Raw genomic sequence first — 20,653 nt, 5'->3', positions numbered from 1 at the left:
CAAAGTTGTAATGTTTTGATGAACTTGACATGTTTTAAAAGTTTAAATTGGTTTGAAATTTTTGGGTGTTACAAGTTGGTATCAGAACCTTGGTTTGAGTGAATTGGAGGAACATGCGTGTAACTCTAGTCTCAAATCAAGGAAAGGATTTTCAAAACGATTTTTCAAAAAGGTTTTCAAAATAAGTAAAGGAGGATGCAGGGTGTACGATCAGCCGAAGCCAATAAGTAGACCCCAAAATACCATACAAGTTATTTGATATTATGTGATATGTTAGAACAGCATGCTAGTAATAAGATAGGGATCCTCAGGACTCGTATGATAGAATTGCCTGATCTTTGATGCCTTATCTTAGGTAGAGTACCTCAATTGATTGTTTGTGACTCTTTCACGTGTGAACTAACTATTGGGTGAATACTCTAATTCACATGCTACATGGGTTAAATGGTCTTAGGGTAAGGGATTTGGTCCTGCTGCGCAGCTCTTGTCTGAGTCCAACCGTTGTGGGGTTAGATCTTTTAGTCTAAGATTGTTTAAGTCGTGTGGTATGTGATTGTATTCATGCAATAGTTAACTGGCACCAATGAAGGGTCGTGTGGCAGTTGGTAGATGGGTGGGTAGTGAGAGGCCGGGAGGCCAGTTATGAGATATTTAGCATTCCTCTAGGAGTGAGGATTTATCGCTCGCTATGTTGTGTATTCAGTTAGGGCATTGTGATGATGCTTGAGACAAATATGGGTAGGTGTGGAAGGTAGTATGGGCCCGTACTACTGAAAGCACAGGACCCATACGCGTGTCAAGTAAGTCACAATCCCTAGGGTTAGTAGGGAGTTGGCTCCCAGTGATTTATATGGGTTATCTGATATCTTGTGGTATGTTTCAGAATGGTGATGACGAGGCGCTATGTGGCTGGATCCGGTTCGGGATCAGGATCAGGGGACAGAGGCCAAGAGGGGCCGACAGCACCCGAGCCGGTGGTGCAGATGGGTACAGAGGAGTTGGATGCCAGGATTCGAGGGATCCTGCATGATGAGGTTGCTGCTGCATTCCGGGCTCAGTTACCGGAGATGTTCGGGTCGATTAAGACCGCCATGGTGGATTATTTTGATGAGCGCTATGCAGCCCTTGCAGAGACAGCCGCCGCAGCAGCTGCATCAGCTGTATCAGCGGCAGGAGGAGGAGTTGGTAGAGGTTTTCAGTACAGGGACTTCGATAACACGAAGCCCCCTACTTTTGATGGGACGCAGGATCCCATCAAGGCTATGAGATGGATTTCAGACGTGGAGGGGTGTTTCTTCACCTGCTCGTGTCCTGCTGACCAGAAGGTCAGGTGTGCTCTGAACCTGCTTAGGTCTGGGGCCAAGGACTGGTGGAGACTTGCGATTGGGTCGTACACTGATGATCAGAGAGCTGCTGTTACTTGGGAGCAGTTCAGGGATTTATTCCGCGCCCGTTACATTCCACGGGTTGAGCGGGAGCGATTGGCACAGGAGTTTTTGAGCTTGAGACAGGATGGGGAGTCGGTGACGGAGATCACCCGGATGTTCACTGAGAGGGCGATGTTTTGCCCGGAGTTTGCTTCAGAGCAGGCTCAGATGACCCGTTATCTGAGCATGCTCAAGACGGATATCCGTCAGTTTGTGTCTACCCAGCGATGTGATACTCTTCTAGAGTTGCAGGAGGCCGCCAGATGGCGTGAGTTGGAGATTGAGCAGCAGTTGAGAGAACAGTGGCAGGCCCCGGCACATTCTCAGCCGGCGCCGAAGCGGTCAAAGACCGCTGATACTAGGACCAGGGGTCAACAGAGCCGCACTTGTGGGAAGTGTGGCAAGGGTCATTCTGGTGTTTGTCGAGCCAACAGTGGGTGCCACAGGTGTGGCAAGGAGGGGCACTATGCGAAGGATTGTCGCCAGGCCGTTCTGATACCGAGTATGAGGTTATGTTACCATTGTGATCAGGTTGGCCATTTGAAGGCCAACTGCCCGTTACTCGCCGCCAAACCGGCGCAGGCTCCAGCGCCGGCTATTTTGAGGATCACGGATGGGAGACCAGTCAGGGCAGAGCCTTCGAAGGCTCAGGGTCGTGCCTTCCAGCTTACAGCGGAGGAGGCCAGAGCAGCACCAGATGTGGTTGCTGGTATGTTTCTATCCTTTATCTCGTTTCCTATATCTGATGTATGCTTATCTGTTGTACTTGTGGTTAGGTACGTTTTTAGTGAACTCCTTGCCTGCTTTGGTCTTATTTGACTCGGGGGCGAGTCGGTCCTTCGTGTCTCAGTCGTTTAGTAGGGAGTTTAGTGTGTTTGTGGGCGAGCTAGAGTGTCCGTTGCGAGTGTCTATCGCCAACGAGCATAGGGTTTCTGCTTCGTCAGTTTATAGAGGGTGTGACTTGGAAATTTTCGGGGTATCCTTTCCGATAGATTTGATTCCGATCCCCATGGGGGAGGTGTGCGTGATTGTGGGCATGGATTGGCTCAGTCGGTTCGGTGCTATGATTGATTGCGAGGGCCAGCGAGTGGTAGTTCGAACCCCAAGAGGGGGAGAACTGATTGTATATGGCGAGGGCACCAGAGTAGGATCGGGGTTTTGTTCAGCTGCCAGGACTCGACAGTACATTCAGCACGCGTGCGCGTGTTATCTAGCGTATGTGGTAGATACGCGAGTCAGGGATCAGATTCCGGCTTCCGATGTACTGGTGGTTAGGGAGTTCGCAGATGTGTTCCCAGAGGAGTTACCAGGGATACCTCCGGAGAGGAAGGTCGAGTTCAGGATCGACCTGGTGCCAGGTGCGGCCCCTATCGCTAAGGCGCCGTATCGATTGGCACCACCAGAGATGCAGGAACTGTCATCACAGTTACAGGAACTACTGGGCAAGCAGTTCATTCGACCTAGCAGTTCTCCATGGGGAGCATCGATACTTTTTGTCCGGAAGAAGGACGGTTCGCACCGGATGTGTATTGATTACCGGGAGTTGAATAAGTTGACGGTGAAGAACCGTTACCCACTCCCGAGGATAGACGATCTCTTCGATCAGTTACAGGGCGCATCTTGGTTTTCCAAGATAGATTTGAGGTCTGGGTATCATCAGGTCAGGGTCAGAGAGGAGGACGTGGAGAAGACCGCGTTCCGAACTCGTTATGGACATTACGAGTTTGTGGTGATGCCATTTGGGCTCACCAACGCGCCAGCGGTGTTCATGGACCTGATGAATCGGGTCTGCAGACCGATGCTTAATCGCTCGGTCATAGTGTTTATAGATGATATCTTGGTGTATTCCAAGACCCGAGAGCAGCACGAGGAGCATCTGCGAGAGCTGTTGGGAGTTCTGAGACGAGAACGGCTGTACGCCAAGTTCTCGAAGTGTGAGTTTTGGCTACGAGAGGTCCAGTTCCTCAGACATCTCGTTAACCAGGAGGGGATTTTGGTCGATCCGGCCAAAATCGAGGCGGTTATGCAGTGGGAGATTCCGAAATCCCCCTCAGATATTAGGAGCTTTTTGGGATTGGCAGGGTACTACCGGAGATTCATACGGAATTTCTCAAAGATTGCAGTACCCCTCACTCGTTTGACGAGGAAGGGAGTGGATTTCCGGTGGGGTCCGGAGCAGCAGAGGGCGTTTGAGACCCTCCGTCAGCGATTGTGTGAGGCACCAGTATTGACGCTCCCGGAGGGAGTTGAGGATTTTGTGGTGTTCTGTGATGCATCCATCACAGGTTTAGGGGCGGTCCTCATGCAGAGAGGAGGAGTGATAGCCTACGCATCGTGGCAGCTGAAGCCGCATGAGACGAGATACCCTACGCATGACTTAGAGCTGGGGGCGGTGGTGTTCGCCCTCAAGATATGGAGACATTACCTCTATGGGGTCCGCTGTACCATTTACACGGATCACAAGAGCTTGAGACATATCATGGATCAGCCGAACCTGAACATGAGGCAGCGCTGGTGGCTGGATGTAGTCAAGGACTACGATTGTGAGATCCTTTACCACCCCGGAAAAGCGAATGTGGTAGTGGATGCTTTGAGCCGCAAGTCAGCTGGGTCTTCCACCCCCGCGGTATGTATGAGGATAGCGGAGGATTCTCCACTTGTGAGTTTGATCAGGGATGCCCAGGTAGAGGGCATGCGACCGGAGAATTGGAAGCTGGAGAGAATCAAGGGTGAGAATACCCGATTCATACAGGATAGTCGGGGACTATTGACCCGATGCGGTCGGGTTTGGGTTCCGATGTCGGGTGGGGTTAGGCAGACGGTTATGGAGGAGGCTCATAAGTCTCATTTCTCTATTCACCCGGGGGCCACCAAGATGTACCGGGATTTGAGTTTGAGCTATTGGTGGCCGTGCATGAAGCGAGAGATCGCTTGGTACGTCGAGAGGTGCTTGACCTGTAGGATGGTCAAGGCCGAGCATCAGAGGCCGCATGGAAAGCTGCAGCCCCTAGAGATTCCCATGTGGAAACGGGAACAGATCACGATGAATTTTATTACCAAGTTGCCGAGGACAGCAAAGGGGTTTGATGCTATATGGGTCATCGTGGATCGATTGACCAAGAGCGCCCACTTCTTGGCTATACGGGAGAGCTCATCGGCCGAGAAATTGGCCGAATTGTACGTTCGCGAGATTGTGTCTCGCCATGGGGTTCCTGTTTCCATTGTCTCTGATCGGGATGTCAGGTTTACCTCCCGCTTCTGGCAAAAGTTTCACGAGGAGCTGGGCACGCGGTTGCACTTCAGCACAGCATTCCACCCGCAGACAGATGGCTAGAGCGAACGGACTATTCAGAACCTCGAGGACATGTTGAGGGCGTGTGTCATTGATTTCGGTGGGAGTTGGTATTCTCACCTACCGCTTGCGGAGTTCGCCTACAACAACAGCTATCATTCTAGCCTTGGCGCCCTGCCATTCGAGCTGTTGTACGGGCGGAGATGTCGCACCCCGGTCTGTTGGGGTGAGGTTGGACACAGAGTGATGGGTAGTACGGAGGTAGTCTTGCAGACTACCGAAAAGATCCAGTAGGTTAGATAGCACTTGCAGACCGCTCAGAGTCGGCAGAAGAATTATGCCGATAGACGCCGATCTGAGTTGGAATTTCAGGTGGGTGACATGGTACTCCTGAAGGTCTCGCCCTGGAAAGGTGTGATTCGCTTCAGGAAGAGGGGAAAATTGGGCCCCTGTTATATTGGGTCGTTCAGGATCATTACCAGGGTTGGCAAGGTGGCTTACAGGCTAGAGCTGCCGGAGGAGCTTAGTCGGATACACAGCACTTTCCATGTTTCGCAGCTGCGAAAGTGCATCATGGACCAGGAGGCAGTAGTATCGCTGGATGATATTCAGGTCGATGAGCGCCTGAACTATGTGGAGAGACCTGTGGCCATTTTGGAGAAGAAGATGAAGATTCTGAGGAATAAGGAGATATCTTTGGTGAAAGTACAGTGGGAGCATCGAAGGGGGTCCGAGTGGACGTGGGAGACGGAGGCCGAAATGCGGGAGCATTACCCGGAGTTATTCATTGCAGCAGACTTCGAGGACGAAGTCTAGTTCAAGTGGGGGAGAATTGTAACGCCCCGATTCCAGGTATGGATTTAAATAAAAGGTTAATTGGTTTAATGTCCTACTCGACGAGTTGGTTGCCCTACTCGTCGAGTAGCAGCGGGGTTGGAACGCGTGTTTAGTGACCTACTCGACGAGTCCACTAAGGGACTCGACGAGTAGGAGCTGGCAGATGAAACCCTAAATCTCGGGGTTTTGCACCCTATTTAAGGAATGATATGCTTCCTATGGCCTCTTTACAGTCTTTGAGAGCTCAGAGAAACCCTAATTCGTGTGGTAGTCTTCTTGGTGTGATTTAAGCCTTGGAAAGAAGGTTGGCTAGGAGGGAAAAGCTTGAAGAGCAAAGGAGTTGAAGCAAGGAAGGTATGGGAAGCAGAACTTACCTAAGCTAACATCTTCTGGAGGTATCAAGTTGCAATATTTACTTCCCTTTCCTTCTAGATCTCTTTTCCTTTGGATGAGTTTTAGGGTTTTATGGATTTTGAGTTGATATGGGGAGCTATGGGCTAGATCTGAAGTTGTAACTTCAGATCTGGACCCTTCCTAAGTCCTAGAGTCATAAAGTTACGGGTTTGGGGGTGATTGAGATCCTCCTTGTGCATGAAACCCCATTAAGAGCTTAGAATTGCCATTAAGATCCTTTTTAGCCATGCATACATGTAAAGTTTGCAACTTTACGTGATAAACATACCCTAGAAGCTTGGATCTGTAATCTGGAACCTTGCCATGGCTTAAAAAGCGTCTGCATGGATAAACGTCTGCAAGGACTCGGCGAGTTGGATGAACAACTCGGCGAGCCCGTTGAAGATGGTCATGAACTCGACGAGTTGATGAACAACTCGGCGAGTCCGTTGAAGATTGCCTTGAACTCGGCGAGTCGGCTAGGGTTTCTCCCAATTCTTGGACACGTATGAACTCGGCGAGTTAAAGGGGAACTCGACGACCCAATCAAGGATTTCATGACTTCTCGAGTTCAGGAAGGACTCGACGAGTCGGTGAACTGCACTCGACGAGTCGAGTCAACATGGACTGTTGACTTTGACTGTGGACTTTGACTTGGACCAAGGGTTGACCAGTTGACTTCTGAGGGTATTCTGGTAATTTGGAGATTTATGAAAATGGGTTTTATGGTAACTATAGGTGGTGGAGTTCGTGTTGGTGATCCAGGAGTTGAGCTTTCTAGTTTCAGACGACAGTTGCAAGGTGAGTTATCCTCACTATACTAAGGGGTCTAAGGCACCAAGGCCGGCCCATTGGATATGTTATCCTAGCATTGTTAGATGTTGAGTATGAGTTAGTGTTGCATGCTAGTGGTTATGCCAGTTAGGTAGACCTGTAGGACTACCTGTGATGTTATATGATTATCGCATGCTCAGTGGTTATGTTGTATGTTATATGTTATGTGGGATGGGTTGAGGTTGTACTGCTCTGTGCGGTAGCCAACAAACCCTAGGAGCATTCCAGTTACGGGCTAAGGGAGACTCGTACTATGGGCTCGGGAGCATTCCAGTTACGGGCTAAGGGAGACTCGTATTGTGGGCTCGATGGCAAGCCAGATGTGAGCTGTGGGCCCGTAAGGCAATCCAGACTCGCACTGTGGGCCCAGGGGTAATCCAGTCTGTAAGGCTGTGGACCCATTACATGTTGTTCAGTTTGTTATGATATGGTTATGTGGACTGTATGTGTATCGGTATTTTAGGGGTAACTCACTAAGCTTTCGGGCTTACAGTTTCAGTTTATTGTTTCAGGTACATCAGGGGATCGCGGCAAGGCGAAGGCATGATCGTACAGCTCCTCATATTATGTTTATGTTTCTGGGAATACTCTGATAAATAATATTTTGAAAACAAAGTCGTAAGGTTTTGATGAACTTGACATGTTTTAAAAGTTTAAATTGGTTTGAAATTTTTGGGTGTTACATAACCCATTAAGGACTTAATCTATTAAGTCATTTACTCTACTAGATCAATGATATGGAGAAATTGGGCTTAATACACAATCCAATCTCAATAGCCCAAAAGTGGGTCCAATAAGTCTAAGGCCCAATTACTCACAATTAGGGTTTTCTAAACCCTAATTAGGGTTTCCACCCAAAAATGGCCCAATAGGCCCAAAATTAATCTTTAAGCCCATTAGGGTTTTGCTAGTGGGGAACCACCCACTACCACCTCGGGTAGTGGTAGTCAATGGCGGCTTGCGGCGGCGGCCACCACCTTACGGTGGTGGTTACTATTGTTTTTATTATTCATTGCTAATTACAGTTACAAAGCTTTAATCCAAAATTACACGCACACTAACTAACACACACACACACACACAGCCACCTTAGTGGTGGCCGGCAGTGGCTCGTGGCGGCAGCCACCACGGCATGGTGGTAGTGGTTTTTTCTTCATTTTCCAGCCAACAAACCCTCACACGACCAAAACACATATACATTCACGATTCTACTTGCTCATAAGGTCCCGCCACCCACCTGGTGGCTCATGGCGGCGGCATCAGCATAGTTGACGGCGACAGCCACCATGGTGGTTCTTTACGGCTTGCGCCCATCAGAAGAGACGCACAAACCTTCATTCGATCCTGAAACAGCAACCCAAACGCATCCGATTCCTTGCAGCGGCAGGCGGTGATGGGTGACGACCGGAGCAATTGGAAGGTTGCTTGGTGGCGGCAGTGACCGCTAGCAGCGGCCTGAATGAACGAAGACGGGAGAACGTTGTCTGCGGCAAGGAGACGATGCGCCGATCACAACAACGACCATGACGCCCGTCGATGGTCCTAGTCCCCAACCACACCGGAGTAGCATGGCGGTCTTCAACATGGCGGCTCCTGACTTCGTCGTTGACCGGCATGGCGACGGAAGATGGCGATAGAGCGGCGGCTATCGGCGGCTAGAATGCAGCGGCTCTCAACAGCAACGCACATGGCGGTGACGGAGTGGCAGCGCCGAAGAATGGAGAAGGAGGGTGGTGGCGGCGCTACAAGTCGAAGAAAGGGAAGGGAAATGGCGACCAGTGCTTAGAGGTTGGCAGCTGCAACCTTTTCTTTAGGGTTAGGGTTCCCGTAAGGATATATACCCGGTGCCTCTCTAACTTATTTCCATATTAACAGGATCAGCCCCTCCTTTCCTCTTTTCTCTCAAAATGAGTCCATAAGTTACCCTTTTAACCCCAACAATTTAAAATCTCTTCAATTGAAGTCCCATAAATTACCATTTAGTCCCTGCCTTCATAAATACTTACAAATCTAATCCGGAACTTACACGTTTAGCCCCCGACTTCTAATATTGTAACAATTTACTCCTCGAGACTAACTCTTATTATAAAATTATTGATTTTAGGGCTACTATCCATTCATCAACTTTATCTATTTATTCATTTAATAAACGGGGTGTTACACATGGGGGATAAAGTACATTAAATGAACAAATAGTTCATTAACACCTATAGGTTGTGAGCTTGCCAACATTTCCACTCGACTGCCTAGAGTAGTCTGTGGTTGTCATCTATACTCTGCTAGATGACTGGTTCATCAATAGTGAAGTTCTCTCATCATCATCTCATCATTTTCATCACCCATCACTACCCAATATAATTTATATAAGTATATGAAAATACATATATGATTAAATCAAGTAAAATCCATATAATTCATCTAACACATATATCAAGTAATATAGATAATAGGCTCACATATAATTCATCTAACACATTATTTCTTATGACTAATGATAGTTTAGATTCCTCAACAATCTCAATGTCTACATCAAGATCTATGAAGTAAGGAGCAACAAGGTAAGATCATATCAGAGGTAGCGTACGTTTGGTATACAAAGTATATTATTTGGAAATCCCACTTTAAACACCTCACTAAATCTAGCTCAGACATTACCCCCATAAGTATATCAATTAGTATAACGGCTTGGAATCACTGATAAATCTTATTTATAAATTCATAACAATGATTATGAATATAAATATTATTGGATTAAGGTGTCTAAGCTCATAACTGAATTGGTATACTCTTGTAGTTAAAAGCAAAGTCCGTTTTGGGTCCAGAAATAGCTAGAAATGATATTAGAAGAGAGAAGTATAATTTACTAGATTATTATATTATTAATAAACTAATTGGAAATTATGGAAAAATGATTTGTTAATATATTATGTGATTAATATATTAATTGTAAATACATAGTTGATTTGTTGATTTATTATGTTACTAATAAATTAATATGAGATCAATTGTTAAATAATTGATTTGTTAATTTATATTATTAATAAATTAATGTGCAATTAATTAGAATTGACTAATTATTAATCAGAATTAATCTAGAATTAATTTGGATTAATTGGAATTAATTGAAGGTGCAAGGGGTGAATTGTATTTGCTCAATAGTTGAACTAAAGAAGCAATTCTAGAACCCTACATGGTATGGACGGTTTTGGAGGGTTTCCTAGGGTTTCTGGTAGCCTCTTGGTTGCATAAAAGGAAAGGATTTGAATTATGATTAAATCTAATATATAATCAATTCAAATCTTGCTTTGCCTGCAAGTTACCTGAACTATAAATAGGACCCATTGGCTTGCAATTTTCGTTTACTATATTATCTAAAGGCATAGGAATGAAATTTCCCTCATATCTCCTCTCTCCTCCTCATTCTAGGGTTTCTGGTTTTGGGTGTGAGCCATTAGAGGCAACATCCTTTTGGCGCTAGGTTTCCAAGACCAAGAAACACAAGGGATTGAAGTGATTTGTTCACTACAACAAATCAAAGGTATGTAACCCTAATCCTATGTATATTTCGATTATAATAGGTTTCCCTTAGGGTTCTTTATGTTCATAGTTTATTGCTATCAATAGAGAAAACATAGATCCTTTCTAGGTTGCATGTGAACTTAAGGGTTTAAGTGTTTTTCCGTTTACATGTATTTTTTATAACCTAGAAAACCCCTCAAATATAAGTTACACTGAAAGCAATATAAGTGTAGCTTAACTTACATAGATTTTCCTGGCAAAAGTCCAAAAGTTGTACTGGCTGAACTCCGACTCGATAGCTCCTAACTACCGGCTCTAAGGGACCTCAGGGCTTCGCCAAAATACTCTAAATCTAAGGGAAGGTTGGACTATAATTGAAAGAAACTCGAGAGAGAATGATAGGTGAGGTGTGGAGAAACAATGAGCCCTTGCAAGCAATTTATATGCAGAATTCCGAGTATGTGCGTCGCGCCTAGGCCTTGTCGGCCAACCTCCGCGTTACACGTGGCATTCAAGGGATGGAGTAGCGTGACCCTTCTAGAAGCATGCACACCAATCCTTTTTGCGCTTTGCGCACTCGGGAAACTTCAAATTTTCTTAAATTCTTCATACGGACTCCTTTTTTGACGTTCTTGATATCCACGTGTATCTATCGACGAGATCTAAAACTTTAACTTAGACTCTTTCAAATAATTCTGATTTTTTTTTTATTTGTTATTTTAGAAGGCTTAGACTGCTAAACTCCATTAAAAATTCATATTTGTTTCATACGACATCCGTTCTCGATTGTCTTTATATTGACAGACTCCTGTTTACGAGATCTTCAACTCTCGTTTAGGTTGTTTCGACTAAAAATCAACCGATCTAAAATTCAGTTTCTGTGTCCGCACTGCTGCGCTGAAACTTCGAAAAATCATAACTTCCTCATATGAAGTCATCTTTGGACATTCTTTATATGCAAGCTCTCAGTTTTACAATTACTACGTCTTTCATTTAGATTACTTAGGCTAATAAGCAACCTATCTCCGATTCACTATTTACGATGTACTTTGCCATATCTGGTTGAACGTGAAACTTCAAATGATTATAACTTTTTTCATACGAAGTCAGATTTAAGCTTTCCTTATATCTCTGAAATCCTCATCACGACTAATTTAACTTTCATCAAGGCTATTTACCTTTATTAACATTTTATTTTAATATTTGTTTTATCCATATTTATTAAGTTTTCACCTAATATTCTATACACATAAATCACATAGATTCAAGCAAGTTTCTTTTATCTATTCTTAGAAACGTTACAATTTTTGACCGATGTCAACTACATATAAATTAATGCCTAGCGAGAAATACGAGTGTTATAATTATCTCTCCCTTAGGATGATTCCGTCCCGGAATCATGCATCAACAAACATATGTGGATAGTGACTCCTCATTTCACTTTCTATCCCCCAGGTGAGGTTTTGCCCTGCCTTATGTTTCCATCGCACAAGCTCCAATTCAACTATCTTCTGTTGTAACTTCTTTGTCTTATGCTCAACATTCACTTCAAACTCTTCAATTAACCTCTTGTTTTCATCGACCCTCATTTCGAAAGTCGAATCACATCGGGAACTTTTCTTGTGAACTTCCTCAAATAATAAACATGAAAGGTGTTATGAATACCTTCCAGTTCTTCTGACAACTCCAGCTTGTAAGCGTGGTTTCCAATTCTCTAAAGAACTTTGAATGGTCCAATAAATCTTGGACTTAGCTTTCCTCTATTTCCAAACCTAATAAGTCTCTTCCATGGAGAGACTTTAAGAAACACTTGGTCTCTGATTTCAAAAGTAATTCGTAGTCGCTTCTTATATGGATAGCTCTTAAGACGGTTCTGAGATGCTAGCATCCATTCTCTGATTACTTTTAGTTTCTCGACAATCTGATGAACAATCTTAGGACCCATAAACTGCTTCTCTCCAACTTCAAGCCAACAAGATGGCGTACGACACTTTTGTGCGTACATTGCTTAATAATGTGACATCCTAATGCTTGAATGGTAACTATTGTTGTAGGAAAATTCCACTAATGGTAAATGTTCATCCCAGTTACCCATAAAATCTCAGGTACAAGCTCCTAACATATCTTCTAGTGTTTGAGTCGTTATCTCGCTTTGATCACCATTATGTGGATGATAAGAAGTACTCAAACACAGTTTTGTACCCATCTCTTCGTGTAGACTCCTCCAAAATTGAGAAGTAAAATGATTGTTACGGTTTGAAACAATTGTCAAGGGAACATCGTGAGCTTTCACGATCCCTTTCACATAAACTTTTGAAAGATTTTCCATATACCATCTTTCATTGGCTGCTACGAAATGTGCACTCTTTGTGAAACGATCCACAATTACCCAAATCATGTTGTTACCTTCTTTCGTCCTGGGAAATTTGGTCACAAAACCCATGGTGATGTCTTCCCATTTTCCCATGGGTACTGGTAAAGGTTCCAAATTTCCATATGGTTTCTGATATTGTGCTTTAACTATTGCGTAGGTCACACACTCAACCACATACTTAGTGATATCAAGCTTCATCGTTGGCCACCAGTAATACGGTTTCAGATCCATATACATCTCGGTGCTGCCAGGGTGAATAAAGTACATGGTTTTGTGAGACTCTTCCATAAGAAGTTCCCATATACCTTGTAACACCCATAGAATTCAAGCCAATTTAAAACTTTTAAAACATTTCCAAAACCATTAACCATTTCAAAACTTGTTTTCAAAATGTTTCACATCAGAGTATCCCAGAAACAAATTCATAAAAAGTGAGGAGCTGTACGATCACGCCTTTGCCTTGCCATGATCTCCTGATGTACCTGAAACAATAAACTGAAACTGTAAGCCCGAAAGCTTAGTGAGTTACTCCTAAAATACCCATACACACAACCATACACATAAAGCAATGAACAGCATACTATGGGTCCAGTCAACCATCGGGTTGGAATACCCCTGGCCCTCAACCATCGGGTTGGAATGCCAACATACTACGAGTCCAATCATCCTCGGGATAGAATACTCTCGGCCCACAACCATCGGGTTGGAATGCCCACACACCTACACATACAACAACTACTATGGGTCCAATCATCCATCGGGATGGAATACCCCATGCCCTCAACCATCGAGTTGGAATGCCAACCTACTATGAGTCCAATCATCCTCGGGATGGAATACTCTCGGCCCACAACCATCGGGTTGGAATGCCCACACACCTACATATACAACAACTACTATGGGTCCAATCATCCATCGGGATGGAATACCCCAGGCCCTCAACCATCGGGTTGGAATGCCAACCTACTATGAGTCCAATCATCCTCGGGATGGAATACTCTTGACCCACAACCATCGGGTTGGATTGCCCACACACGATGAGTCCAATCATCATCGGGATGGAATACTCTCGGCCCACAACCATCGGGTTGGATTGCCCACATACGATGAGTCCAATCATCCTCGGGATGGAATACTCTCGGCCCACAACCATCGGGTTGGATTGCCCACATACGATCAATCAAACATGTGCACCTATATCAGATAATCATATATAACAGTCTACAAGACAACATACTAGGGCCCTATCATCCTCGGGATGGGATACCCTCCACTACTGCTCAATCATGTGCACATATAACAGGTAATCTCCTACCAGCATACAGACAGTCAGACCATACTATAGGTCACTAAGCATAACCACATCCTATCTACCAGGATACCGATCTAACCGATCATACTAGCATATAACCATCCTATCTACCAGGATGCCGAACTAACATATCACAATAGTAACTATCTCAAATAACAAATCAAAGGGCCGGCCTTGGTACCTTAGACCCTTGAGTATAGTGAGGATAACTCACCTTGCAATGCCGGACTGAACCACGAAATCACACTCCCGAAACACTGCCCCAAACTCCAACACCTATAACCATCAATGATCCAATTCATAAATATTCGCTTACCAATTATCCTCAAAAGTCAAAACGGTCAACCCTTGGTTAATAGTCAAAGTCAACTATCAAGGTCAACAGTCCATGTTGACCTCAACTCGTCGAGTACCCTCAGCTACTCGTCGAGTTCCTTGCATAACTTTCCAACTCGCTGAGTCACCATTCCACTCGCCGAGCCCAAGGCAATCTTCAACAGACTCGCCGAGTTGTTCATCCAACCCGTCGAGTTCATGACCATCTTCATATGACTCGCCGAGTCTACCATGCGACTCGCCGAGTCCCTTCAGTCCTTCATCCATACAGATGCTTTTAAGCCATGCCAAGGCTCCATACTGCAGATCCAAGTTCCCAAGGCATGCTTATCACGTAAAGTTGCAAACTTTACGTGTATGCAAGGCTCTAATGACTCAAAATGCCAAAACCAAGCCAAGAAGCCCTAATTTCATCCAAAGAGATCTAGAAAGGAATGAGGCCAAGATCATGAATTGATACCTCAAATGAAGCTAGTTGAGATAGACTTCAGACCCACAAACATTCTTGCATCCAACTTGTTGATCTTCAAGCTTCTTGCATCAAGGTCTTATTTCCAAGCTTAAAATTTACACTAATATGGAGCACACACATGAATTAGGGTTTATGGACTCTCAAGAGGCTGCAAAGGGACTAAGGGAGGTGATCCCTTAAATAGGGTGCCAAACCCCAGAAATTAGGGTTTCACCCTCCAGCTCCAACTCGTCGAGTCACTCTTCCGACTCGGCGAGTTGGTCACTTAAACACGTGGCCCAAACCCGCTGCTACTCGACGCGTCAGGCAACCAACTCGTCGAGTAGATCTTGAATTCATGAGAATTCATAACCATAAATTGGTATTCGAGAATCGGGGCGTTACATACCTCCCACCTTTGGCACCTAAATTCTATTTTGGAATACCTTTTACCCTTGATTGTTTATTTGAATAATAATGTTTTGCCCAAACGTTCTTTTTTTTTTGGTTTTCTTCTTGCAATGCTTCCTCCTAAGCTTTCTTGACACTTTCTACGATTGTCGAGAAATTTTCAATTCTCAACGCTCTTGGGCTTTTCCTTTCTAGGTTTATTTTTCTACTCAGAGCATTTACTACAACATTCTCTTTACTAAGGTGGTAAAGTATCTTGTGGTCATAGTCCTTAAGTAATTCTAGCCAACGTCTTTGTCTCATGTTTAATTCCTTCTGATCAAAAAGATATTGAAGACTCTTATGATTGGTAAAAAGCTTACACTTCGTGCCATAAAGATAATGTGTCCATATCTTTAGTGCAAAAACCACCACTACCAACTCCAAATCATGAGTGAGATAGTTTTCTTTGTGGATTTTCAGTTTTCTGGATGCATATGTTATCACTTTATCTCTCTGGGTCAGAACATAACCTCGCCCTACTCCAAATGCATCACTATAAACTACAAAGTCTTCAACTCCATCAAGTAATGCAAGGATTGGTGCTTCACACAATCGCTTCTTTAGCTTCTCAAAAGCTTCTTCATGCTTCTCACTCCATGTGTAACTAACTCCTTTGTGGGTAATTGTTGTTAATGGAGCAGCTATTGAAGAAAAATCTTGGATAAACATTCGGTAATATCAAGCTAATCCTAGAAAACTATGAATCTTTGTGAGACTTTTTGGTCGTTCCCACTTTTGTCTACAACAAACATTTCCTTCACATATTATTTGTTTTTTAGAAGGCAACATATATTAAAACATTTACGCGTCCTCTTCTCCAAGAATACATGAGAAATGGTCTTCCAAAACTCACTGGTGCCTTAAGAAAAACGTTATAATTACAAAAAAAAAAAATGCTTCCTTCATTTCTCCTAACTTCAACCCTAAAAATAAAACCACGGTTCCATCAGTTGCTGCTTCCCATCGCACCCCTTCGACCACCTCACTTCACTTGATGCTCCATCGTTGTACCACCACAAGACCGTCGTTGAATCGCCAACACACCACATGTTTGTTGCCGTTGAGCCATTGACGCACCACTGTTCGTCACGATAAACCACCGATGAACCGCAAAACCACAAGTTTGATTATATTTTCATGAAATCATTATGTTTTATGATGGTTTTTATTTGTGGCTCTAATTCTGCTCTAGCATCTTGACTGTGATTCTTTTTTCAGAGTGTATGATATTACATGTCTTCTTATCTTGATTAGTTGTTATCTATGATATGTCATTGAGATTGTGGTATGTTATTGCTTGCTTTTTGGTTCCATATATTGCTCAAGCGAGATTGTTATAAGTGGACAATGAAATATGCTTTTGTCCGTGACCGAGGCCGTTGCTGAGGTGATTTGTTTATCATAAAGAGCGAAAAGGGTTGGCAAAGTATTAGGTTAAAGATAAGAAAATAAGCATTAACTGGCGTGAATTCAACCTGGACGATGTTGATTTTGACTTTGTAAAAGATTTTAAAATTTCTATATTTGTTTTACTTATTTACGCGAGTATTTTAGTAACTATAAATTATATAGCAATTTGTTATCATTAACTCTTTGAGTCTCTTATAATTTAAAATTGATATGGGTTTGTCGATTTTTACAAAAACACATAGTAACGCTATAATTAAACTTCATATGGATCTCCTGGATAAATATTGACTTATAGTTTTAAGTTATTAGAAATTATTAAGATAATAAATAGATTTATATACGAAATGCTCATATTATTGAAAAAAATCTTTAAAATTATAAAAAATCAACTTTTATAAACTTTATTTTCTTATGCAGTCTGTAGACTTCAAAAAATAAATAGTTTTTTTCTTCTATAAATATGATTAGTAGATTAAGATCTGACTGAATAAAAAGCATTTCAAAAGAGTAAAAACCGAACCAAAATCTTCTAAGCATGATATCAGAGGGTATGAATGTGAATTTTGAGACTCAACCAAACCCAATTAAAAAGACGCATCAAAAAGTCGTAAAACATATATTTGTAATTGAATTGGTTATACACTTGGATGTGTTGTATTAGCCCAAACTTAACGAGCCCTGTATAGCCGGCCCAATGTATGTATGTATATATTATATAGTCTCGTGTACGGTGTATGACACCTATTGGAAATCAGACGTTCGCCTGGTAATTCCGTTGAGCTTTTGCCACCCCTCCACGCGCCACCTCAACCTTTTTTACTGGAGTAATCTCGCCGCTCTGAAACTCTTCTGGACCAGCGTCAAAGCCTGCACAGGTAAGGTTCAATCATTTCTTATGTATATTTTGTATGCTTTGTGTTTTCGAATTAGGGTTTCTATGGGCTATTGATTTTATTTTCTTGATTGCCACTGTTAACATTTGGGGTATTTTGTATTTAATTTAAGGTTTCCCTTTCTTTTTATAATCCCGATTCTAACCACTGTCAAATTAAAGACAAAATGTAAATTTGATAAGAATCGGAAATAACAAAGAAGAGCGGATCTATTATTCCATCGATTTCACCATGCATAAGGATCTTAAAGATATACAGACTTTTGACATTTAGGTGAATTTCTAATGCAATTATGCAAAACTTCTAATTAAGAGTTGAATGATGATAAGTAATGCATTTAAATTATCTGCCATGACAAACTAGGTCGGGTCAACACCAGCGTTAAACTCAATCCTGTCTCACTGCACCTTCTCATATATGAATCTCTAAAATGCCCTTGGACCAAACCATTTACAGTCGATTCGATTGTGACATCATTTTTCTTGGATAAATGCTTTTTAAGTTTCTATGGGTTGCTTGTATTATAAGCGCAGGCAGAATCATCTCCATGAACAAGTGAACAGCCCTTAAAAAATATTTAATTACAAGGATGAAAACGGCAGCCACTAACATGAAACTTGCACATGTTTAGAAGGAGCTTAATATACCTTTTAAAACAGATTTTTGTATAAAAATAGATAAATATGAAGAATAGTTCAATTCAAAATACTACAGTATTCTTTTTATGATTTTGACATACTTTACATCAAATTTTTTTAAATAAAAATAATCTCAAAGCACAATAAATCTTAATATCATTTATTCCTACAGCTAAACTGGAACTCATGTTTGATTAGATGTTCTTCCATGAGCATGAAAACCGACTAATGGAGCTGTGCATTTTATTACTTTGTTACCATTTGATCATTGATGCTTAGTTAATGAGCAAAGAATAGTAAATGACAATGGGCATGCTATGATACTTAATTGATCATTTGAAGACTAATTATTAATCCTACTAATCTTTGTTTTTATATTGTTAATCGAGTTTGTATTAAAAGTAATGCATTTTTCGGTTATCCGAATCTGCATCTGAAATTTCGGATACTAAAATTCACTATCCGAAAAATTCGGATATCCGGTTTTGAAAGCCTGTAGTTGTAGCACCCATTATTTATTCTTGTAAACAAAACCAGATTGTTGGTTTTAAAACTAAACCAAATAACACGATTCAATTACCACAGTTTAGAAAATCCTGATTTCCCAATTACCCTAATCTCCCCACTTTCATACTCAACAGGCACCTTTACAAATGGCGATTCAGCACGAGATCGCTAGGCAGAATCAGACCAAGATCCTTGATACAGCGCCATTCATTGTGCTTCTACTGATCGCAGCACACGTCCTTGCATTGGTACGATTCTAATTTTCCTCAATCACTTATCGCATTTGGATCTTCAATTGCTTCTCTTTTCTTTTAATTTTTTTTTTTTTCGTAATTTTGTTAAAAGGTTTATGGGATCTACAAATTGGCTACATCGAAACTGCCTCAAAGAAGAGTCGAGCCCTTGAAGAAAAGAAGTTAGTAATGTAACATCGGTATTTGATTTTTGGTAAACAATTGTTTAATTTTTCTTTAATCGGTCGATGGCAATGAGTCCTTAGTAAAATGGATGCCTGATGTTTAGTGGATTTCTTGTAATTCAGTTTTGGCATAATTACCTCTTTCTGATAGATTTTGTCCCCATTCATCATCAAAAACACATCGTTCTTGGATAACGCATTTCAATTTAGTAAAGTTTCTTGTTAGATTTATTGGTAGGGGATGGGTTACCCACGTGGCGTTAACATGACGTCCACATGGCTTTCTCCTAATCCCTTTCCTCAATTCTCGTACACAACTGAACGCCACCAACAAAAATATCCCCATCAACCCGCCAAAATCTTCACAAATTGCCCTAAAATTGTTCAATCTCAATTGGAAATTCATAAGCCCTAACCCTAAATTCCATTTTCCTCTTATATCTGTACGATGTCGGTAGAGCGAGGTTGTTATGGGTAGACAATGCTAATATGTTTTTGTTGTGACTGGGGTTGTTGTTGAGATGATTTGCTGATCATAAAGCGAGTGGCTAAAAATCATGTTGAAGTTAAGTAAGTAAGCGGATGTGAATTCAACCCGGACGAGATGTTGATGATATCCTTCTCCTAAAAACTTAGGATTGTGATTCACTACACACTTGTTTATTACTACAAACTAAATAAGTCGACGAACAACAATGAAGCTCTAATACTAGATCATCTCTTTCGAAAAGAAAAGAAAAAGATCTAATACTAGATCAAGTTGATATATTTATTAATTTAATATGTATTTATTACGATAGAAAATATAATTCTTTTTAAACAAAAACTTTATAAAAGATTGTAAATTTTATATATTTGTTTACATAGGTATTTTAGTAATGTAAATTATATAACAAATTGTGATCTTAAATTCTTTGACACTTTGGTACCGCTTAAAATTTAGGGATAATGATATAAAAAACTCTTAAGTTTGATAGAAATACGAAATTATCTTTTTGTTTTTTAGGTTCATTAATACCGGACACTTTCAACCTTTTTTTCTTTAATTTTATCCTTTTTGCAGATTTACCCGATAAAACCGAACAATTCTGCAAAACGTATGAGTTTTAATGAATCAAACAATTAAACTTAAGGCTTTTTATTTTTTTTAGAAACGACAAATGATTTAGGGGAAGCCTACTCGTAAATTTTCAGCGAGCACCTCGGGTTCGAGCTCCTTTATAAGGCAAACTCAATTCACATAGGGATTTCTAGGGAAAATCTCCCCACATGTGGCACTTACAGAGGTATTACAAAATTTGAACTCCCGACCTTCAGCCCCACATAGGTATTAAACTCGGTGCATCAACTCAGCTAAGTTGGACTTCATGTGCAAACTTAAGGCTTTTATGATCCAGAAAGAAAAAAAAAGATAAAATCGAACATTTCTTCCAAACGTAAGAGATTTAATAAACCAGAAATACACAAAAATATAAATTTGATTTTTTTTTTTGTTTTTTTTTTGCAAACATCTAGTATTATTGAACCTAAAATCAACAAAAAAAATTCATGCATTTCTG

The 20,653-nt window shown here is 41.9% G+C and overlaps 1 long non-coding RNA gene across 1 annotated transcript; it reads left to right on the top strand.

Annotated features, from left to right (window-relative positions):
• The first annotated feature begins 17,380 nt into the window (after positions 1-17,380).
• Positions 17,381-19,244, top strand: LOC145138522 (uncharacterized). Its single transcript, XR_013721569.1, has 3 exons — positions 17,381-17,513; positions 18,811-18,924; positions 19,022-19,244. It is a non-coding gene; the product is annotated as an uncharacterized LOC145138522 (long non-coding RNA).
• The last annotated feature ends 1,409 nt before the right edge of the window (positions 19,245-20,653 follow it).

Source organism: Lactuca virosa, chromosome 9, assembly GCF_052849685.1.
Source record: "Lactuca virosa cultivar CGN04683 chromosome 9, Lactuca_virosa_CGN04683_v6, whole genome shotgun sequence".
Lineage (NCBI taxonomy): Eukaryota > Viridiplantae > Streptophyta > Magnoliopsida > Asterales > Asteraceae > Lactuca > Lactuca virosa.
Note: the sequence above shows the minus strand (reverse complement) of the source record. Positions and strands in the feature narration are given on the sequence as shown.